Raw genomic sequence first — 19,883 nt, 5'->3', positions numbered from 1 at the left:
CAGACAAGCACACTTAGAAGAGGAACTGTAAATATGGTGGACACAGTTACAGGGTAGGCTTGCCACTAGCATTGAGGATTGTCAAGATGGCTTTGCTGGGAAGGTCTTTCCATCTGCCACCCAGCTCCAAAGGTGGAAGAAGGGAAGGTGTCTTGATGTGGCTGTCTGTGGCCCACTGCTGCGCCTGCCAGCAGTATCACAGCCCCTGGGAAGTTGTCTTTCCAGGTCCTGAGAGCTGCTACCTTGCACCTCAGGGCCCCATACTCACTCCAAACTGCAGGAATGGAAAGGTTTGCTGTCCAAATCATTTCCAGAAGAGTATTCTCCTGCCAGTTATCTGCCATCTCTCAGCACCAGGCGATCTTAAAGAACAGTATTTGTCCTGGTAAGGAATTCAGTTCTTGATTGCAAAATTGGAAATACAGAGTCCTCTGGTGGCCTAAATCATAGTTAGACTGGCTCAGTTTGGTGTCTGGGCTCCTTTACCATCTGCAGAGAGAGGAGAGACCCTCCAGAAGGCAGTGTGCTCATCCTTGGGTACCAGTCTTAGGATAGGGTGGGCTGCTCTGGAAACACTTCTCTCTCCATTGTGTATAGAGGGAACCTGGGCAGCTCAGATGGGACATGTAGTGAAAATGAATCCAATTGAGATGGTGAAATCAATCTCACTCAAAACCAAGCAGAGGAAATGGGGTGTGAGTTTGTTCCCCCATGGCTGCTCCAGCCATGGTGGAGGTGGGGATGGGGTGTTCCCTGAGTCCTGGCCTCCTGCAAGGCCCCATCTACCCTGTGCCTCTGATCAAGATGGAGTCTGTCTCCTCTCAGCTCTTTCATTATTTATTATATTTGCCAGTAGTGCATGTATTTTATCAAATAGAGCTGTAATAACTGAATATTCTTCTACCCTCTGCTATCTGGGTTTGGAATTCCTCCTCTTTCCGTGTTTCATGGAGCTTAGTTATGAAACAGAAATACAGCAAATGAGTGTTATGCTCTTCCTGGTCCTTTGTGGATTTGATACTTTTACCCTGCTACACGATTAGTGCATTCCCTTTTACATTAACTAGCCTTTCCTGAGACTTACAACATTTCCATGGCTGTTAAGAAACTTCGTAAGTCATGTGAAAAACAAAGCATAAACTGCCCATGAACTCTTCCACAAAAGGTTCCCACTTGAAACAGTATTAACATTAGGGGTATCACACGAGATCCGACAAGCATGAATAAGGCAAGGCTGCTTTAGCTCTGTGCCGCAGGTCCAACCAGCGGCGAGGCTGAGTGTAGATTCCTAGACCAGTCCTTTTTATCCCCTTATTCCTCTATTTTCCCACAGTTATTCCTCCCCAGAACACCTAGATCCCCCTTTTCCCCACCTTTGATTCCTCTCTAAACACCCAATGTAAGTCCCACACAGTTTCCAAATGCTCTTCCCTGGTATCCTGTTAATGTGCCCCATATCCTCAGGCCCAAAGGTTCTCTGGCGTTACTCATCATGATGGCTTTCACACCTGGACGGTGTGGCTGAGGCTGGCCTGGAACAGCCCAAGGGGGTGGGGGCCTGGACAAGGGGTCCCATCCCTTGAGTCCATAATTTGGGTTCCCATCTGACTTTGTCACCCCATAGGCTCCTCTGGGCCTGTGGAAATGGGCCTTGCATGTGCTGGTGGCCCCTGTGATGGCCTGGGAGCAGCTGGGGCAGGTGATTTGGGCTCCCCCCTCATCGTATCTCTGTGCCCTTTGTGGGGGTGTAGATGAGCTTTTATTACCTAACCCAGCAATTAACACAAAGTATAATCTTGGCATCAAAGTACATTTTCCCTTCCACCCTCAGCTACCTTCTGTCAGTTTTGGAGCCCCTGCCATTACAGATAGAATTTCTGTTTTTTAATGCTACTCTTTTTAGATGGCACAGCCCCCTTTACACTGCTGTGAAGGTCTTTTTGTCTTTTTTTTTTTCTTCCTCGCAGATCTATGCATCCATTCTGCCCATGTCTCTCATCTGCTACCTTAAGGCAGGTTTCATGTCAGTTGTGTCCAACTTAACCTTTTACCTGCTCCTTTAAAATCCTTTTGCCTTGTTTCCAGCTCAGATAGAGTTGTGAAAGATGGTGGAAAAAGTGGAAGAAGGGCCCTCTGTGACCTCTGGATTCAGCATCCTCCCCTGTAGAAGGGATGTGGAAGTGCCAGAGATCTGGTAGGGCTGTGTATGGGAGTCATTAATGTTGCTCAGCTAGAAACGATGAGGAAGCTGAAGCAATTCATCCGTAAGGAGGCAATCTATTTTTGTATAGAAATAATCTATTACTGTGTGCTTAAACTAACCTCTTACCATTCATGTTCTCTTACGTGAAAAAGATCAGTACTGGGTGAGAGAGTTGGGCAGAAACTCCAGCAGGTTTGTGGTCTGAAAGGTTAGCGTTATTCTTGTGGAGATTTCTGAAGCGTGTCTGTGTAGAAGAGGACCCAGGAGACGAAGTGGGGCTGATAAAGGCAGACTGGCACAGCCATTTCTCCTGGCACTGGTACACAAGTACAACCCTGAGAGGTGTCAGGACTTACCAGCCTCCTACAGCTCAGCTGGGACCCAGCACCATCCATACCTCTGCCTTCCTCCGCCCCGTAAGCATCCAGCTGCTCCCCCTCAGCCCTCACTTGTCCTCTCCGTGTTTGCTCTCATTTTGTACCTTTGCCTACATTTTCCTTGACCTTGATTCTTCCTTTTATTTCTGCAATAGCTGAACTTAAATGTTAGTAATTCCAGGTGGCAAACAATCGCTGACCCATATCCAAGAAATTGCCACTTACTTAAAATCTTGCGGTGAAAGAGTACCAATGAAATCAGATGATGATCTGATCCCATCTCTAATAATTCCAAAGCATGATACATACCCTCAGAGTTATCACTGCCTCTTTCAGCCATCATTGCGCTGAAATGTAAGCAGTTGAGCATATAATAATGTAACACCTGACTTATGTGTTTAATAGCAAGCATGCAGCCAGGAGACAAAAAACAAGCATCAAATCTATAAATTATTAAATTTAAAAAAGGAAAGAAACATCTCTGGCCAGAAATAAGCAAAATGCCTCCTAATAAGCCTTCTGCTGAAATCTCCTGGTGTGTTCACAACTCACTGACACCCTGCCTTGAATTGTTGCTTCAATTCCTGTTTTGGTTGTCACCACTCTCAATTATTTTAAAAAAGAACCTAAAATAGATTTATGTTTCTCAGATTTTATTAGACAGTAAAAAAGAGAAGTCTGAGCTGCAGCAGTTAAATAATTTATGGCCTTTGCTAGAGGGGCACGAAGACCTAAAACAAAAATAAAATACATGTATTGGAAAGAAAGGTTTGGGATCTTATTGTTTTTCCTGCCCACTGTTTTTGCTGGATGCAATTTTAAGACACATATTTATTCAATTGAGAAGCTTCTTTGCTGTCACACGGCTACTTATTATCATCATATTCTAACCACCAATTCATAAAAGACCCATCTCGATGGAGCTGATCTCTGCTTCAATTTCATGGTGATAAAGCTGAGTTAGGAAGCAGGTGGTGGGTGTACTTTTTCACATGAAGAGATATTTATTGTAGGTAGTGTACTTAAGCATTAAGCAATATGTTTCTTTTTCACACAACCTTGAAAATCAATGTTCCCCCACAGTTCCTCCAATGCTGTCATTAGCTGTCCTGCAAAAAAGGCATTGTTAAACAGCCTTTATGCACAGCTTTTATGTAGCAGGTCTTAACTCTGCCTCATATACCCTAGTCTCTTTCTGCTGATCCACGGAGGACTTCAGTGAGGCCCTGAATTGGTTTGGACGTCTGCAAGAGACTCATAGGTGCTGCAAGTGTCAGGGGAACTTCAGTCTGTCTTAACTCTCCTTCAGGGGCCAAATTCCCAAATATAATTCAAGTTTGGCCCCTGACTGATACTATTAAAATCTGAAGATCTTTTCTTTTGTGCCCAGAAGTGCCAGTGCCAACCTCCAGCCTACAGATACCCACACAGGACTTTTATTTCTGCTCTGAGGACACAACTACAGCTAAGACAACGTAGATCTACCTGGTGACTTTTTCTGCCAGCCATGGTGAACAGCACCATATGGAATAGATGATGTCCATATTGAGCAAATGTTCAATGGCATGCTACAAAACTACATCTTTTCTCTCCATGGGACTTAATGTCTGATATAATTTGTGAGCAGGAACAATTCATTCCTCCTAAATACATATTCTATCTCATGCTCTCGTTAACACCTCTCCCTTTCTCTCTCTTCTTGATAAGTTCTTAGTCACTGACATGTCTTACAGCAATGAGTTTCACAGTTAATTATCTATTGTGGAAACCAATTACAATAAAACAAACAAAATCCTGTCGCAGCTTCTGCCCAGCTTTCCTCATTAGTCTTCAATCTGATGTGTGTCAATAAAGTGTAATTCTGGACGAGCGGAAGTCAAGACTGAGTACACCCAATTGTCCTCCAGTTTGCCTAATGTGCTCTTATTCCCCAGATTTCATCTTTTAAGCCATGTCATGAAAATCTTGTTGCTGTTTTCCAAGTCTCTAACCGTTCTGTTAGCTGTTCCTACAGTCTCTCTTACTCTCTCTTTTATAAAAGTTCACTTTCAAGCAGAGGTCAGGATAAGGTCGCCTTGCTTGTAGATGCATTGTCATTGCTGAAGTATTATTTACTTTTGTTTGTGGTTTTTTGGTTTTTTTGGCAACAACCTTGTATGATGCTAAAAAAAATTGCACAGATCATAGGACACAAGACTTAAAGGAGCCTCAGGAGATCATTTAATCTACCACTTGAACTGAAGCAGATCAGCCCTTAATAGATGTTTAATGTGGTTCTCTCCTGCTGTTGTACCAGTACAGCTGTCCCTAGCCTGTTTGCTTCTCTCTCGATGGCCAGTGGTGTGTGTGTGTTTTCTTTCTTTTTTTCTTTTTTTTTTCTTACCTTGCTGAAATCTTTTTGATGCACAATCAGGTATTCATTTTTTGCTCTTTCACCCTATGCAAGATAAAGAGCAAATTGCTGCTGCTGTCTTTGAAACTGCTCTTACATTGTGGAGGACTGCTTTGTCTTCCCTCACTTCCGCTCTTTTCTGGAGAATTTCTCCCATTTCAGGCATGGGACCTCTCTTCCTGCTTTCCCTCCAAGCTACCAGCATGATTACTAAAGTGCATTAACAAGAAAAGCCACAGCATTAAGCTTCTGGCCTCCCATCTCCTTTTGGTATATGCCTGTTGTTACTACATTCCAAAATCAAGTTTAGGTTGCTGGCTGCTGCTCATTTGTCTTGTTTTATTGTTGATTTTTGCAAAAGTATCCCATCATTGACTCAACCAAAGTAAGTTTAGATTGTGCTGCATTGCTACTAACTTGCTATTGTATTCATGGATTGATTTCTCCTTACTCAAAATATATGTGCATGAAACTTGACTTCAGCAATGGAGTTTTTCTGCTTCTGCAGTCTGGGCAGCTCATTTGTTTCTCCCTACTGCAGATCGTTTCCCCCACAGGTATGATGTTAGTTACTGTTTATAGGGCTGTGCTCTGAACCAGAACAGAGAAGTGAACTAGGTTAGATGTAACACTCTGCAAATAAGGAATAGATATTTTTATTCTGCTAAGGCAGAAGTGAGTAGATGAGAGATGAGGAAAGGGATAGAAAATTCTCAGACCAGCTTTGCTGACAAGGGTAATTTCACTTGCCTCAATCCCAATCTAAGGTGTCTGCATTTGTCTCTAGAGAATTTGATTGCATTTATTTTGGTTCATGTCTCCAATTCATCAAGATTATGTTCGGTTCCGATCCCATCCTCTAGAGTCCTTAAAAAACTTCCCAGGGTTTGTGTCTCAGAATCCCACAGTTCCTGTTTGTTACTTCCCTTATGAGCTATTGAGAGAGGCTGTGAGTGAACTCTGATGAAAGCTGAGACCACAACAGAAATCGCAACGTGGAAAAAAGTTGTGCAATTCGTATTTTTATACTGTAAAATGTTTTGTATATTTACAAAGCTTACAAGGTGTTAAGGTTACAAATCATCTGCAGAAGCAGACAGGGAACAGTTTATCCTGAAATACAAATCTTCCTGCTAAGGATATGAATAGAGGTGGTACCCTGATGTGACAGAGGTGCTCACAGGAGATGCAGGCTGAGGGAATTCCATCACAGGAGGTCTGGGAGAACAGTGCCAGGAGTGGCTCGTCCTGCTCTGGGACAAGGGTATGCATACAACTCCTCCAGCTCCTTCCCGGGACTATTTTTTCTAGGGAATACCTTTGATAAAGAGTGGAGGAAGAAAATTTATTGAAGCATCCAAGGTGGGGGAAGGAAAGAGAGCATTATCATAGGGATGGGCCAGCTGGAGAATATTGCCATCTACCAGTTTCCTATGGTGGTAACTCCAGTGTTCATCATGACTGAACTATGTGGGAGATAAATTAGATGTTCCTCTTGTAATGTGGTACAAATTTGATTGTGCTTTGTGTTTTATTTCACGAGTCTTTTTTGCTGTTTTCCAGAATTGATAAATACTCCTCTGAACCTCCCCCTGAAGTTAGGTATGTTTACTGTTAGGAGCCCATCTGACCAGTGACACTGCTGCTGCTGAACTGGGAACCCAGGGCACTGCGAAAGGTACAGACACTCTGAAGAGATGGCTGTGAGGAAGAGGTCATAGCACTGCAGGGTGAGGAGGTGTATTTTGGCTATCTGTAGAAGGTCAGGACAAGGTCTGGGCTGATAATTGCCTGTTTTGTGGATGACACAAGCACAAATCAACTGTATTTCCAATGAGCAGGCATCAGGTGTTTATCTCACCTGCCAGGGAACTGCCTGCATTGCCAGAATATGTTGTGGTAATTTTATTCTGTTGTAGTATAAAAGGTAAGAAAGAAAACATCTACTAGCATGCAGCACAAGACAGAGCCCTGTTTGAAAAAGCCTCTGAAGTGAGCTGTGAACTGCCTACAGCAATTGCCCAAGTACTGTTTTTAGGGTTGTTTAGCCACCATAGTCATTTCCTGCAGACTGTATTTCCCTAGTACACTTACAAGACTGCCCTGTGGGACTGTGTCATAAGCCTTCATAGAGCCAAGAAATATCACATCTACCACTTTTCCCTATCCTCTAGACCACTTACCCTGCCAAGGAGAGGAAATTAGATTGGTTCGACATGAATTGTTTTTGTCAAATCCATGTGGGCTCTTTCTTATTACCTTATTATCCTCCAGATGCTTATAAACTGCTGCTTAACAGCTTGTTCCAGTAGTTTTCCAGGTACTGAGGTTAGACTGACCTGTCTGTATTTCCCTAGGTTCCTCAATTACCACCTTTTTAATGGCAAAGGTTCCTCTCTAATCTTCCAAGATGCCTCTCTTCCTCCATGTGCTTTCACAGGCAAAGGCAAATGACTTGGTGACTGCTGAGGCTGCTCCTTTCATGGAGCAGGATGAAATCCCCTTTTCTTTCTTCCTTTCTCAAAATTAATTGCATTAATAATTGCTAAAAAAATATATATATTTTTAAGTGAAGGATGCACTGAATACTTAAGCTTTCTCTGTATCATGTATTATTTACACTCTGTGAAACTATCCAAGGATTTATTTAATTTTCCTCATTCTTAAATAGTTATCTTCTTGCTACTTTTTTTGTCCCTTACTCATTCACTTCTCTCACATACTGACCTTCTTCTAATATATTCTCACATTTAGTTTCTACTTGTGTTATGTTCCCTTTATTGTTTCCAAGTCACTGAAAGTTACACAATTCAGCCAAAAGTTTCTCCTAATACAATTACTGTTTAAATCCCACATTAGGGTTGTTTTTCATTGTACTTTTAAAACTCATTATTAGGTATCTTTCATTCCTTTTTCTCTTATGCTCTTTTCCCATGAAATCATATTTTCTAAGTTTCTTGAGTTTGCTTCTTGGACTTTCCATTCACAAGTGGCTTTTAAAGGGTTAAGGATTATATTAGTATCCAGAAAATCATCCGGAAGAATCTAAAATATCCCGTGTGAATGTTCTTTGAAAACAATTTAGAATGACAAATGTTCGTAAGGAGTAACCTACACAGATGGAAGTGAAGAGCTTTGCAAACCAAACTGCCTCTTACTCTGTATGTTGCAGATGGGTCCTTCCTCCAGCCCTGCTACCACTCCAGAAACTTCTCCAAGTGTAAAAATCGCAATTGCCACCAAGGACCTCTGAGAAGTCTCTTTTTTTCACCAGGTCTGAGGTGTGTTACCTTTGGTCCTGCAGGCTGGGACTGTGCCCTGCCATCCTCACCCCACACTACTGCAGGCTCTGGGCTAAAAATGAGCAAAGCCTGGATCTTATTTCACTCCAACTCTGCACGGAGGTCTTGGGAATCTGCCTTCCCCATCCCTGTTCTCTCTGTGCCAAGTGATTTATGGTCTGCTGGTGAGCAGAACATGATTGTAAACAGCCCAGCCCCTTTCTAAAACTGACAGCCTTTCTGACCACCAGGGAGCTGTTTCTTTTTAACTACACATCACAATGTCTTTAGCAAACATCTCGATTTTCACTCATAGCATTCAGTACTGATGTATCAATAGACTTGTCCTACATGTGGTTGGACAGTCCTTCTGCTTGCCAAAGTGCTGCTTGGGCTCCAGATCTTCAATTACTAAATTACTTTGTGCCTTCAGACTACTTTTGGAGGTCCTCCTTTCCCAAATCTCTGGATGACTCTCATTGCATAGTGCAACACTGTCTTTAAAGGAACTGAGGAGGTGGAGATGGTTCATTACCTTGAACGTTAAAATGATTCAGGTCCTTCCATGGCTTCTAGCTGAGACTCAGGAGAGGCCAGCATTGTGCAAGAAAGAATGGAAGAAAAGATTTCCTGCCAGTCACCCAAGCAGCAAAGTTATTCAATATCTAATATTTGCTTAATGACAGTCAAATCCTGCCTGAAATGGCAGAGGTGTCATTATAAACTGTCTCTAGTCCTCCCTTCTTGGAAGCTCTTCCTTCTGTACATACAGCTTGCTCATGAAAGGCTAGAAGCTGGTGGATCTTTCCCACATCGTGCTTAACTGTCTGCTCTGAGGGTTTTGAGCTTCTACACAAGCATCAGTGCCCTTTCAAGCCTGTGGACCACCTCCTTACTTCATCACAGACCCAACCTCACTTGACAATCTGACAGAATGTTGAAGTTGCTGCCACGGGAGAAACTGCAGGGAAAGCAATGAAATCTGGTGATGAATTATATATGGAGAAGTATCAAATACCAGAATGTGATTCAGCTCTCCAGAATGAGAATTCCTCTGCTTCTCCCTAATTTGAGACCCATCAGCCTAAATACACCACCTGTCCCACCTAATTGATGCACAAATCTGTGATGAGGAGGTTTGTGCTCTGACAAGTAGCACTGCAGCTTTGTAATTCTGCTTGCTTTGCAGCAGCTTGAGATCCTGGACCAATTTTCTGGTAGTAGTAAAAGGATCAAAAGAAGGTACAAACTGGATTCTTCAGAAAATTTTAGCCCATCACTCTCAGCATCATACAGTTCCTTACAGGTACACGTTAAAAACAAAATCTTCCTCTTGTTTTCATGGAGGTAAATTTTTGGCATAAAGCAGTATGAAAACATACTGAAAGCCTCTGAGGTTGAATGTGACATGCTTCACAGTAGGATCTACACTCCCTGGGGAGAGAAACCAGTGCAAAACAAAGCAAGAGGAAGTCCTAAAAAGGATATTTGCCAAAGTAAAAGCAGGCAACTTCCTGTACAAAATATGTTTGTTCATAGGCCACAATGATAAAGTAGGTTTGATCTCTGCCTGCAGCTCATCTTAAATTGGAAATGAATATCCCTAGACATTTGTATGAGTATATTAAAAGCAAACCAAACCCCAAACCCAACATGACTCTTTGGGATATAGGAAGAGTGGTAGCATGGGAAGTGTGGCATAGCTTTGTTCAGAGTTTTTGCAAAAGTATGCATGCTTAATAAATGTGAGTCACAAAGTACACAGTTAATGGTTCAATTGTCTGTGAATATTTCATAAAATTGTTATTTGAAAAATATTTGTTAGTGCCAAGATTGTTATGTGAATTAGTACACTGATTAATGAGCTGGCTGAACAAAGATCTGACAATTTGAGACTATCCATTTAGAAACCACGAGTGCAGGTCATGATGAGCAGATAGGCAGGAGTAGGGGAAGGAAAAAGGGGGAACTTGTGAAATATTAAGTATGAAAAGGACTTGGGAGTCTGATGGAAACATATGGAATGTGAATGTCCAATGGTATACAAAAGCAACATTTACCCAGGATCTGGATTTTATTCTGAAGATATGTTTCCATCTCCGTGAGTAATTGGAGAAATAGTTGCCAGAAGGTATACTTTATCTTCTGAGCAGGCTGCCTTCATGGCGTACATACTGGGGCTGTTTTTGTATAGGCATCTTTCAATGATCCCTGGGCTCGAACTCTACAGTCTTATGTCCATACCTAATAATTTCTTATGGTTATGCACATCCAGACAGTACATGATACTCTAGTGTTAAAAATCAGCTTTCCTTCCATTTCTAGCTCTGCAATAAATAACTGTTAAGTGAGTCTAGTAGCCCCTTGAAGTAGTAGAAGAGATCAAATATGTACAAAATAGTTTAATATAACAAGCCCTTCTCAAAAGAAAAAAATAAAATATGCAATCCTTGCAGATGATGGATTCAGCTTCTTTGAAATGATATGATTTACAATTATTTTTGCTCACTACCTGCAGCAGTCTCTGACTTTGGCTTTATGTTTGAGTGGCTTTCCTGGAGACAAGACATGACCACAAGATGGTTCTGCTCAGAGTAGTAGCTGCTGCAGGTGCAGAAGAGTCTAAAAAGAGAGGAAACATAATGATACTTCCCCAATATCTCCTTGTAGCTTCCAGTGACTTGCAGCACAAGGACCCCATGAGAGAAGATGGTATCCCTGTGTTTAATGGTTTGGGATAGTTTTTTCATCAGTGGATTTTTCTGAGGATTCGCGTCCAATTTTAGCCTTTGCTGCATTTGGTGATGGTGAATTATCTTCTGTTGGTTTAGTTTGCCACCATCTATGCTAGTCCAATGCCCCTTGTTTCCTGTACTATATGAGTTATTTACCCTCTCTAGTCCACTCCCAAATCTCATTATTTTCCCCTCACTTTTTTTTTTATATAAATGAAGAGATCTAATGTGCTTCTTATTCCAGACTTCTGATCATATACGTTGCCTTGTCCCTGACCCTTTTCCAGCACTACTCCATCCTTTTTGAGATGCTGACTCAGTGTTGAGGATGGGATGCAGATACACCAGTGATGTATGCAATGACAAAACTCTCTTTTCAGTTTTGCCCTTTTTTCCTTCCTTAATACATTCCAACATCAATTTCCTTTATCTCTGAGTTGATATTTTCATGAGACCATGTGTTATAAAACACCAAATCTCTTCATCCACTATGTCTTCAAGAACTCTTTCCTGAGCAGTAATAGCTATCTGAAAACCTATCATTATGGATGTAAATGTAGGGTTTTTCTCCTCATGTTGCATAATTCTATGTTTATCTATGCCAAATTTCAACTGTCATTTTCTCATCTAGTCAGGGTTTGCAGAGTTGTCTGTGATGGTCTCTTTAAAACTCTGAATCAGTTAATACCAGCAGCGCTATTGTCTTGCCATTCATGGTCCTTTCCACTCATTTACACATATCCCGAGCCACTGCTGACTTCCAGCATCTGGTATGTTATTTTCCCATCTTTTAAGCACCTACCTGTTTATGTCAGGACAGCCCTTCTATCCCGAGGTGGCTTCATTTCTTCAACTATCTCTGGTGAGGAGCCCTCCTGGGAGAGCTATGGAAATCCAAGAAGAGTATTAGGGGATCTTTGCCACCCCCCTGCCCCACTCCCCATATTTTTCCCAAAAATCCTAGTAGACCTGCAAGGCATATTTTTTTCTTTGATTCATCCACATATCATAATTCTCTGTATGTCCATTTTTTAGAATAGTTTCAACCAGACCCCATTGGTGTGTGCTTCTCTGACAATTCAGGAACGCTTTTTTTAAAATCTGGATCATACTTCTTGTTTTCCAGTACTCTTACTACTGAGGCAGTTTAAAAGGGAGAAATTGTACATCACTGCTAATACTTCAGCTCTTTCAGCCTTAATTTCCTCCGGAAGTGTTGGATTGAAGAAGGATTTAACCTTAGGCTTTAGATGTCAAGACGTTAGCTCTGAACTCAGATTTAAAAATCTGAGCCATAGCTAGTCTTGCCCTCTAAAACCACTGGAGAGCCTTGAGCCTCTGCAGATGTTCCAACACCATCTTTTTTTCCCTATTGGTTGTAAAGGGAACCTGCAGCAAGCAGTGTTGGCACAGACAACTAACCTGGATGTGTCCGAGTCACAGCAGGTGAATCCCACCCTCAGGATTCCTGTTCTTTCCAGGAAGCCACTCACTGCTGTGACAATCAGCAAGTTCTACATGGAACTCTGTATTGTGTACTGTTTTGTCTGGAGACCACTCATGTTTCAAGGGTGCTGTAGAGTAAACTGGCTTCCCCATAGAAAGACTGAATTGTTGCTCTTTGTCTTTCCTATTTCTGACATCATTCTTTGGCACTCTATTCTACATGACTATTTAATTCCTGGATTCAGGTTAGTTTAAATGGTAACCTTATATAAACTATTGAATCTTTCCATGCTTAATTTGTGCTTCTGTTGTCTGTCATTGAGGTAGTGTAACAAGTGTTTGTTTTATATGTGAGGCTTATTGGTTTAGAGGCTGCAATGCAGTGAGTCTTGTCAGGTATAAGCCAGAATCCAGCAACCTTTAATTGAAACTGTTTCCTTTAGTTTGCTTATATGCCAGCATTGAGTTTTGGAGTTGGTTGTGAATGGGCTTTTTTCTTTCTTTAAAAAAGAAATAATCCTAGTTGCTTATGTTCTTTGTCTTTTACATAAGGCTTGGTTGTTCGGTGTTTTGTTGTTGTTTGTTTCCATTTGTTGTTTCTACACTTTCATTTAGCTCTGCTTTCAGTTTATTTCTGGAGAATCCTGTCCTCCTATACCAAGATCTAGTGTTTGTGTTGTTTTGCATCACAGAGAAGGAAAAAAAAAAAAAAAAAGCAAATATAGGAAGGATGAGTGTTATGAGCTTGTGTTTAATAGACAAGTTTTTCTCTTAAATCTACTGTTGTAACTTGGATATTACATTACTGTGCACACCTGGGCCTATCTACACTGAAGGTGATGTGAAAGTCACTAAATGACTTTTGGTACTTTCTAGAAAAATATTTTATTTTTACTGTGCAGAATATCTGTACTTAGCTCTTTTTCAGCTACTCACCATCTGATAACCAGCTTTCTCTTTTTCAGTCAAGTGTACACTTCTAAACAAATCCTGTGCTTTTGATCTTCCAAAATGAAAAGTAGTTCATCTTCACGTTTGTAGCTCACTTGACTGATAAAAAACAAACTTCTTTGAATCTCTCCTAGTTGTCTTTTCATTTCTGGAATGCTCCAGTCCTTGATCTGCTGAGCTGCTCTGTCTCCTCACAGCATCATTTCTTCCACTCTTCTGCTTCAGGATGCGCTCCTGTTTAGGCACTACATCTGCTTGGTGCCATATCGTGTTCCTAGCTGGTGATTAACGAGCAGTCTGAGCGTGTGCTTGCAATTATGGTGAAAATAAGCATCTCTTACTGGAAAGATACAGAGAGGGGAGGATCTGCTCATCTGATGAACTGAGTTGCTATATCAGCTTATTCAAAGTGGACATTTCCAAGACTCTGAAAAATGCTGATTCATATAGCTTCCCTCCCATGCTGCTTACCTCTTCACACCTACCTGCAGGCTGCATTGGTGGCCAAGGGTAATGGGAGGGGATATCCAGCTGATTCCATTAGAAGCTTGGCCACCTTACAGAAGAGGCTTTATGGTATGTTTGTTGCTGTGGAAGACACAAGCCAGTGACCACGGAGGTCTGATCCAGCCTCTTGCCTCAGGCCCCTTTGGAGGGAGCAATGCAGCACGTTGGCAAGAATCTTACTTGCCCTCAGTCCTTCAAACACATGAATGTCTGACCCTACATGCAGTGTCATCATTTTTAATGCAGATTAGAGAACTCTGTTTAATAACGATGAACAGGAAAACTTTCTCTGGCCTTTCTGAGTAGCTGCTGGGGCTCTGACCCATGAATGGCTAAGATGTCCTTGGAATGGACATCCCTGAGTGCCAAATGCCAACCTGTGCTAGGTAACCTAGAGGAGGTTAAGAACAGGCTATTGCTGCAACAAAATGCAATAGCTTGCAGTTTGTATTGGCTTTACATGGCAAGGTTTTGGTAGTGGAGGGGCCACAGTGGTGGCTTCTGTGAGACGAGTCCAGAAGCTGCTCCATGTTAGATAAGGGCCAGTTTCAGCCAGCTCCAAAGGGATCTGCCACTGCCCAGAGTCAAGCCAATAAGCAATGTTATTTGTGCCTCTGTGAGAACAGATTTAAGAAAGGGAAAAAACAAACAAACAAAAAACTGCTGCATAAAAGCAGCTGGGAGAGTGAGGAGTGAGAAACAACCTTGCAGACACTAAGGACAGTGCAGCAGGAGGGCAGTATGTTCTCCAGGCATGCAGCAGCAGTTCCCCTGCGGCCTGCAGAGAGGCCCCTGGTGGAGGAGGCTGCGGCCCATGGAGAGCCCCCGCAGGAGCAGGCCCCGGGCCGGAGCTGCAGCCTGTGGAGAGGAGCCCACGCAGGAGCAGGGGGTCTGGGGGGAGCTGCCGCCCGTGGGGGACCCGTGCTGGAGCAGTTTGCTCCTGGGGGATGGACCCCTTGGTACAGACCTGTTTTGGAGCGGTTCTTGAAGAGCTGTTGTCTGTGGGCAGCCCCCGCAGGATCTGTTCGGGAAGGACGGCATCCCGTGGGAGGGACCCCGCGTGGAGCAGGGGCAGGGAGTGACCGTGAAGGAGCGGCCGAGGCAAAGAATCAGGGACTGACCGCAGCCCCCATTCCCCTGCGCTGCTCAGGGGGAGTATGTAGAAGAGGGTGGATGGGGGGAAAGTGTTTTTAGTTTATTTTCTTTATTTCTCACTTCTCTAGCTTGTTAGTAATAGGCAATACGTTTTACTAATCTCCCTACTCTGAGTCTGTTTTGCCCATCACGATAATTGTTGAGTGACCTCCCTGTCCTTATTTCAACCCTTGAGCCCTTTTCATTATATATTCTCCCCCTTTGTCTTTGAGGAGGGGGAGTGAGATAGTGGTTGTGGTGGGGCTCAGCTGCTCACCTGAGTAAAACCACCATACAGTTGAATGTAGGACAATGCAATTACGTGTCACAATTTTAATGAATTAGTATGGAGCCAGGAAGTCACCTAGCCAAAGTGCTGAGTGGTTTTCAAAAGGAGAATCAAAAATTTTGATGATGTTTTTCTCCCATCATTATGTGGGGTATGGTTAAATTATACAAAAGGGAAGTTTCCTGCTTTAGGCATAAGCTGTTTTTACCTGGAAAGGGGACATAGTTTCTTCTCTTGGTTGACAGCTTTCCCCCAAGACTCCTGCATTTGGCCCTGGACCTGATGGACTGCAGTCCCAAAGGACTCCTTTCCTTTGACGCACTCTGAAGAGCGTGTTAGCAAGGGAAGAACAGGATGCTGCTTGTTGCCCCAAAGACAATGTTTGAGGTAATTGATGTTTAAGGAAATTACTAGTTTTATCCAAGGAATTAATTTTTAGTTAAGACTACTGCAGAGATGGACACAGAAGAGTCTACGTGGTATTAGCAAGAGTCTAAATGAAGGAACCAATTCATTTCATTACTGATAATAGTCATTCTCCCAGAATAGCAAATGAGGTAAGATTGGCACTTTGAGATAAGTCCCTGATTATTGTCTGTGGAATCTATTACATTCTATTATTTCTCCCAGATAAAACTTTAAGTCACACTTCTTAAATGCAGTTACTTCTTCCACAGAACAATGTTAGATTATTTTTGGAAGTTTTCCATTCTTTTGTTCTGTTGTTTTTTGTTTTTGTTTTTGTTTTTGTTTTTGTTTTAATACAGTGGAGAATATTCAGAAATTCTGAAGCTAAATTCTTTACCTAAGCGTTGGGCTCTAACAGTCTGCTGGAAGAACTTTATTGAGTAAATTATTAAGTAGCACTAAGCCAATTCATAATTCATCATTACTGATATTTATACCAATGGCTGCTGGTGAGGAAGGAGATAGAAGAGGATGGCACTGGTCAGCTAGTTGGGAAAGTAGAGCAATGTACCTTCAGGACCAGAGACGTCGGAGAAGTCGAGATGACCTGGCAGGACAGCTGGCATGTGCTTTGTGATGACTGCAGCTGCTGTGCTCCTGGAAGATTTAGAGGAAGGTCTACCTCACTGGGAGAGGGGAAAAAAGAAGGGTAGATTTACGTTACAGCTGTAGTAAATAGAAATGAAATTACATGAGAAAAGAGTCAAGAACAGAGTACATGAGGAGGAACTGGAATGAGGAGCGAATACAGGGAAAATTGGTAAAGCTGAGGAAAGGAGAAAAGGGTGAAGAGAAGATGCTCTAAGAAGACCTGGCAACTAAAACTTTCACTGCATCAATAGGGAGCATCAAGAAACTGAAAGGCCTTTGGTGTGCTCTGCTGCAAGTGCACTACAGGTAAAGCAGATATTTATAGGGTGGAGAAATGAAGAACAGTGTGTGAGGGTTGGGGTTTGAAGTGGGGTAGGGTGTAGTACACGAAAGTGATGGGTCAAATCTAGCTCTTTGTAATGTATGAACTTCTTCCTAATGGTTGTGTTCCTACCAGTGTTACCCTTTTAAAAGCACCCTAAGCAAAGTCTGTGGAGATTGAATGACAACAGCCAATCCCCTGTAGTGACAGCTCCTGCTAATGTCACAGCAGACAGTTCTTACCATGACGGAAACTCAGGGTTAAACTGGACTACTATGTGTCATATAAATGTCCCAGGCTGCTCGCATGTCTCCTTGATAACTTGCGTGATGTTTGCCTTGCAACAAACCCTATGTGAATGAAGCTGTATGGCTGGAAGCCTTCCAGATGGACTTCTCCATCTTACTGCCTAATTGCCAGTATCTCAGCATCTGCATCCATGCTGTTTGTGGAACAGCAGCATAGGATCCCAAGTGATCTTTCTGTCTGTCAGATCCTTCCTTGTCCACCCACGCTGCAGGAGGACAGACTGCGTATGATGTTGCTTTTTATGTACTGTCAGTCAGGAGTTCCAAGGGACTCTATTAAATTGTGATTTTAAATGTGTATAGACACCTTTTTAGCAAGTTTGCTTTCAATTAGCAGCTGTTTAATAAAGTTTTTCTCATTGACAAATCCCCTTTTTGCTTAACCTACTCCTCCATGAAATTGTACGACCCACTTCAACCCACTTAGCCCTCGATCTAATACACGTACTTCTAGCACTTTTTGCAAATACTTAATCCAATTTGGATTAGAAGGATTATAGATGGTCTTAGTCCTCACTGATAACACTTCATTCTTACCCAGCACTTTCAATTTTACCTAGTGTTCTGAGATTCAGAAGGCAAACTAGGAATGCCTCATTGTAAATGATCCTGTATCATGAGTTAGTATGAGAATTGCTGCTCTTGTTGCAGAATCAGGGACAGTGAGAAATTCTGCTTCTTGCATGAATGAGATGACATTTATTACAAAAAAGAAGTGAACAGATGAATTTTATGTTCAGAGGCTGCAGCATTAAAAAAAAATAGTGGGGGGAAAAAAAAGAGAGAGATGTGAACTTTAAGGAAATCTTTATGGGTCACATTATCAAAAGTTACATTTCAGAGCAGCTGAATGGATGTTTCAAAGCTCTGATCCCCAACATGCACTTTTACTCTGAACTGATGCTTCTCTTAAATCATAACATATTTAATAACATTTGTGTAACTTTCTCCTCCGACCTCCCAGCTCCTGAATAACTTGCACAAGCATCCATACCTTTGATGAACTGTAGAAGAACAGTGTTCATTATTCATGCTTTGCTTTTGCTCCACCTACCTCGATAATACGCTGGTCCCCATGACTTCCCACCCAGATTCACATCAGCAAGTACCCCAGCCAGCCTTGCAGCAGTGGCGATGTAGTGGGCAATGCAATAACAGAGTCTGCGGGGATTTCTGCAAACAGTGCAGATGAGAAGGAGTCCCAGCTGCACTCACTCTGAGAGCTCCCCTACGTAACCTGCCCATATCTGCATAACAGGGCATGAGCAAAGAGGTGAGCAAGGATCTCCACTGCCTTTCCGATCCTTCTCCTTAGGTGGGCTCAGAGGACCATCCTTCTCACGTATCTGCCAGGGAGTTTAATGTGCCAGGAATTTTGGAATCTCGCAGCCCACAAAAACTAAATTACAAATGAGCTTGCAGCACTCCTAAGCCAGACAGGGTCTGAGAATGATTCATTCAGAACCTTGAGAACAACCTATAATGGCCTAACAAGTGATCTGATCTAGGAACTAGATCATACCGTTAATTGAAGGTGTAACTTATAAAAAGCTATCGTCCCACAAATAGTTAGACCAGAGTGAAGTGGGTAAATCGAGACCTGCCTGCATTTCTGCACACATTAGGAGGTTCAGGAGTACTGTTTTAGGAATGTGCTCCTCCACTACCAAGCTGAGAGAGTCAGAAAACTGTCCAAGGAAATTAAACCATAAAACCATTGGAAATTGCATTGACACACGGGAGTTAAACTTGGGAAATTAATTTTATTTTTCATTTCTGGAGAAGATAAGCTCTGCACTAAATCAATTAGAACAAGCCCCAAGCAAAGCTGGAGGCTGATTAATGGAGGACCAGCTTTGACTGCTTGGATCACAGTTGTTGACTGGAAATGGCTGGGAACTTTGTTTCCAAAGCAGAAGCAAGACAAACCTGCTTCCCACAGTGGCATCATCTTTACCTTTTCCCAATAAATAAAAGTGAGTCATCCTGGATGTCATTTTTATTCCAGTGGTGAAGCTGTGAAAGTTTACACTGTAGAATCTCACACACAAACAAGTGAAGTATCTGCCTACACCAAACATCCCTCTAATGCTCCACAAGCTTTGGAACAATTACACACTTGAATGCCTTTTTTTCCATTCAGCTGGGTGCTGTGCAGATAGGACATCTTGCATCGCTGGTGACACAGACATTAAAAAGCATAGAACACATGTACATTCTTGTCCAAACAGTTCTGTTTCCTCTTATAAAGTGTAGCTATTGATTGCTTTACCTCCTGTTTTTATTATGTATAATCCATATTGATAAGACAGCTCCAAAATCGTGTATTGCCAAATGCTAATAGGCCACTGCGATCTGATCTGCGTGTGGTTGCCCAGGGCATAAATTAACCAGCTGGCAGAAACTGTCTGCATTTCCAGGACGGTGGAAATGAGGCAATCAGATGGCAAATGGATAACTGAAAGGGAAGAAAAAAAAAAATAGTTGGAATCTCAGCCGTACGTGGATGTAGGAGGAATTTGCTTCATTGCTTTTGCTGGGATGTGGCCAGTAAAGGGAGCCCCAAAGGCGGATCCTTCCAGTGAAGAAGGGGAACAAAGGAACTGCAAGAACTATGCAGGACACCTGCCTGTCCCTTACTGGGGAGCCTCATGCTGACACCCAGACAGACCCAGCTCCCACCTCTGCATTCCTTCCAATTTCCTTCCCCTCCTCCTTGCAGGGAAGAGAGAACAGATGCATTTGCATGCAGGAGAGATGGACAGCCTGCTGTCACCATGGTGGGGACCACCTGCCAGGGACAGATTCCCTGGGGAACACCTGGTGGCCCTGAGAGCCTCTCAAGGGACAGCATCTGCTCACGTGGGAGAGTGCATCTG

General features: G+C 42.6%; 1 long non-coding RNA gene across 9 annotated transcripts in view; it reads left to right on the top strand.

Annotated features, from left to right (window-relative positions):
- Positions 1-19,470, top strand: part of LOC121079518 — a 29,919-nt gene extending 10,449 nt beyond the window's left edge. For 6 of the 9 annotated variants that reach the window (XR_005825059.1, XR_005825057.1, XR_005825060.1 and 3 more), the window contains 2 exons: positions 6,536-6,702; positions 8,145-11,600. This is a non-coding gene — a long non-coding RNA (uncharacterized LOC121079518). Of the gene's footprint in view, positions 1-6,535; positions 6,703-8,144; positions 11,601-15,560 lie in introns of those variants that run through there. The other 3 variants (XR_005825058.1, XR_005825056.1, XR_005825053.1) reach the window with 2 other exon arrangements.
- The last annotated feature ends 413 nt before the right edge of the window (positions 19,471-19,883 follow it).

Source organism: Cygnus olor, chromosome 17 (assembly GCF_009769625.2).
Source record: "Cygnus olor isolate bCygOlo1 chromosome 17, bCygOlo1.pri.v2, whole genome shotgun sequence".
Taxonomy (NCBI): Eukaryota; Metazoa; Chordata; class Aves; order Anseriformes; family Anatidae; genus Cygnus; species Cygnus olor.
Note: the sequence above shows the minus strand (reverse complement) of the source record. Positions and strands in the feature narration are given on the sequence as shown.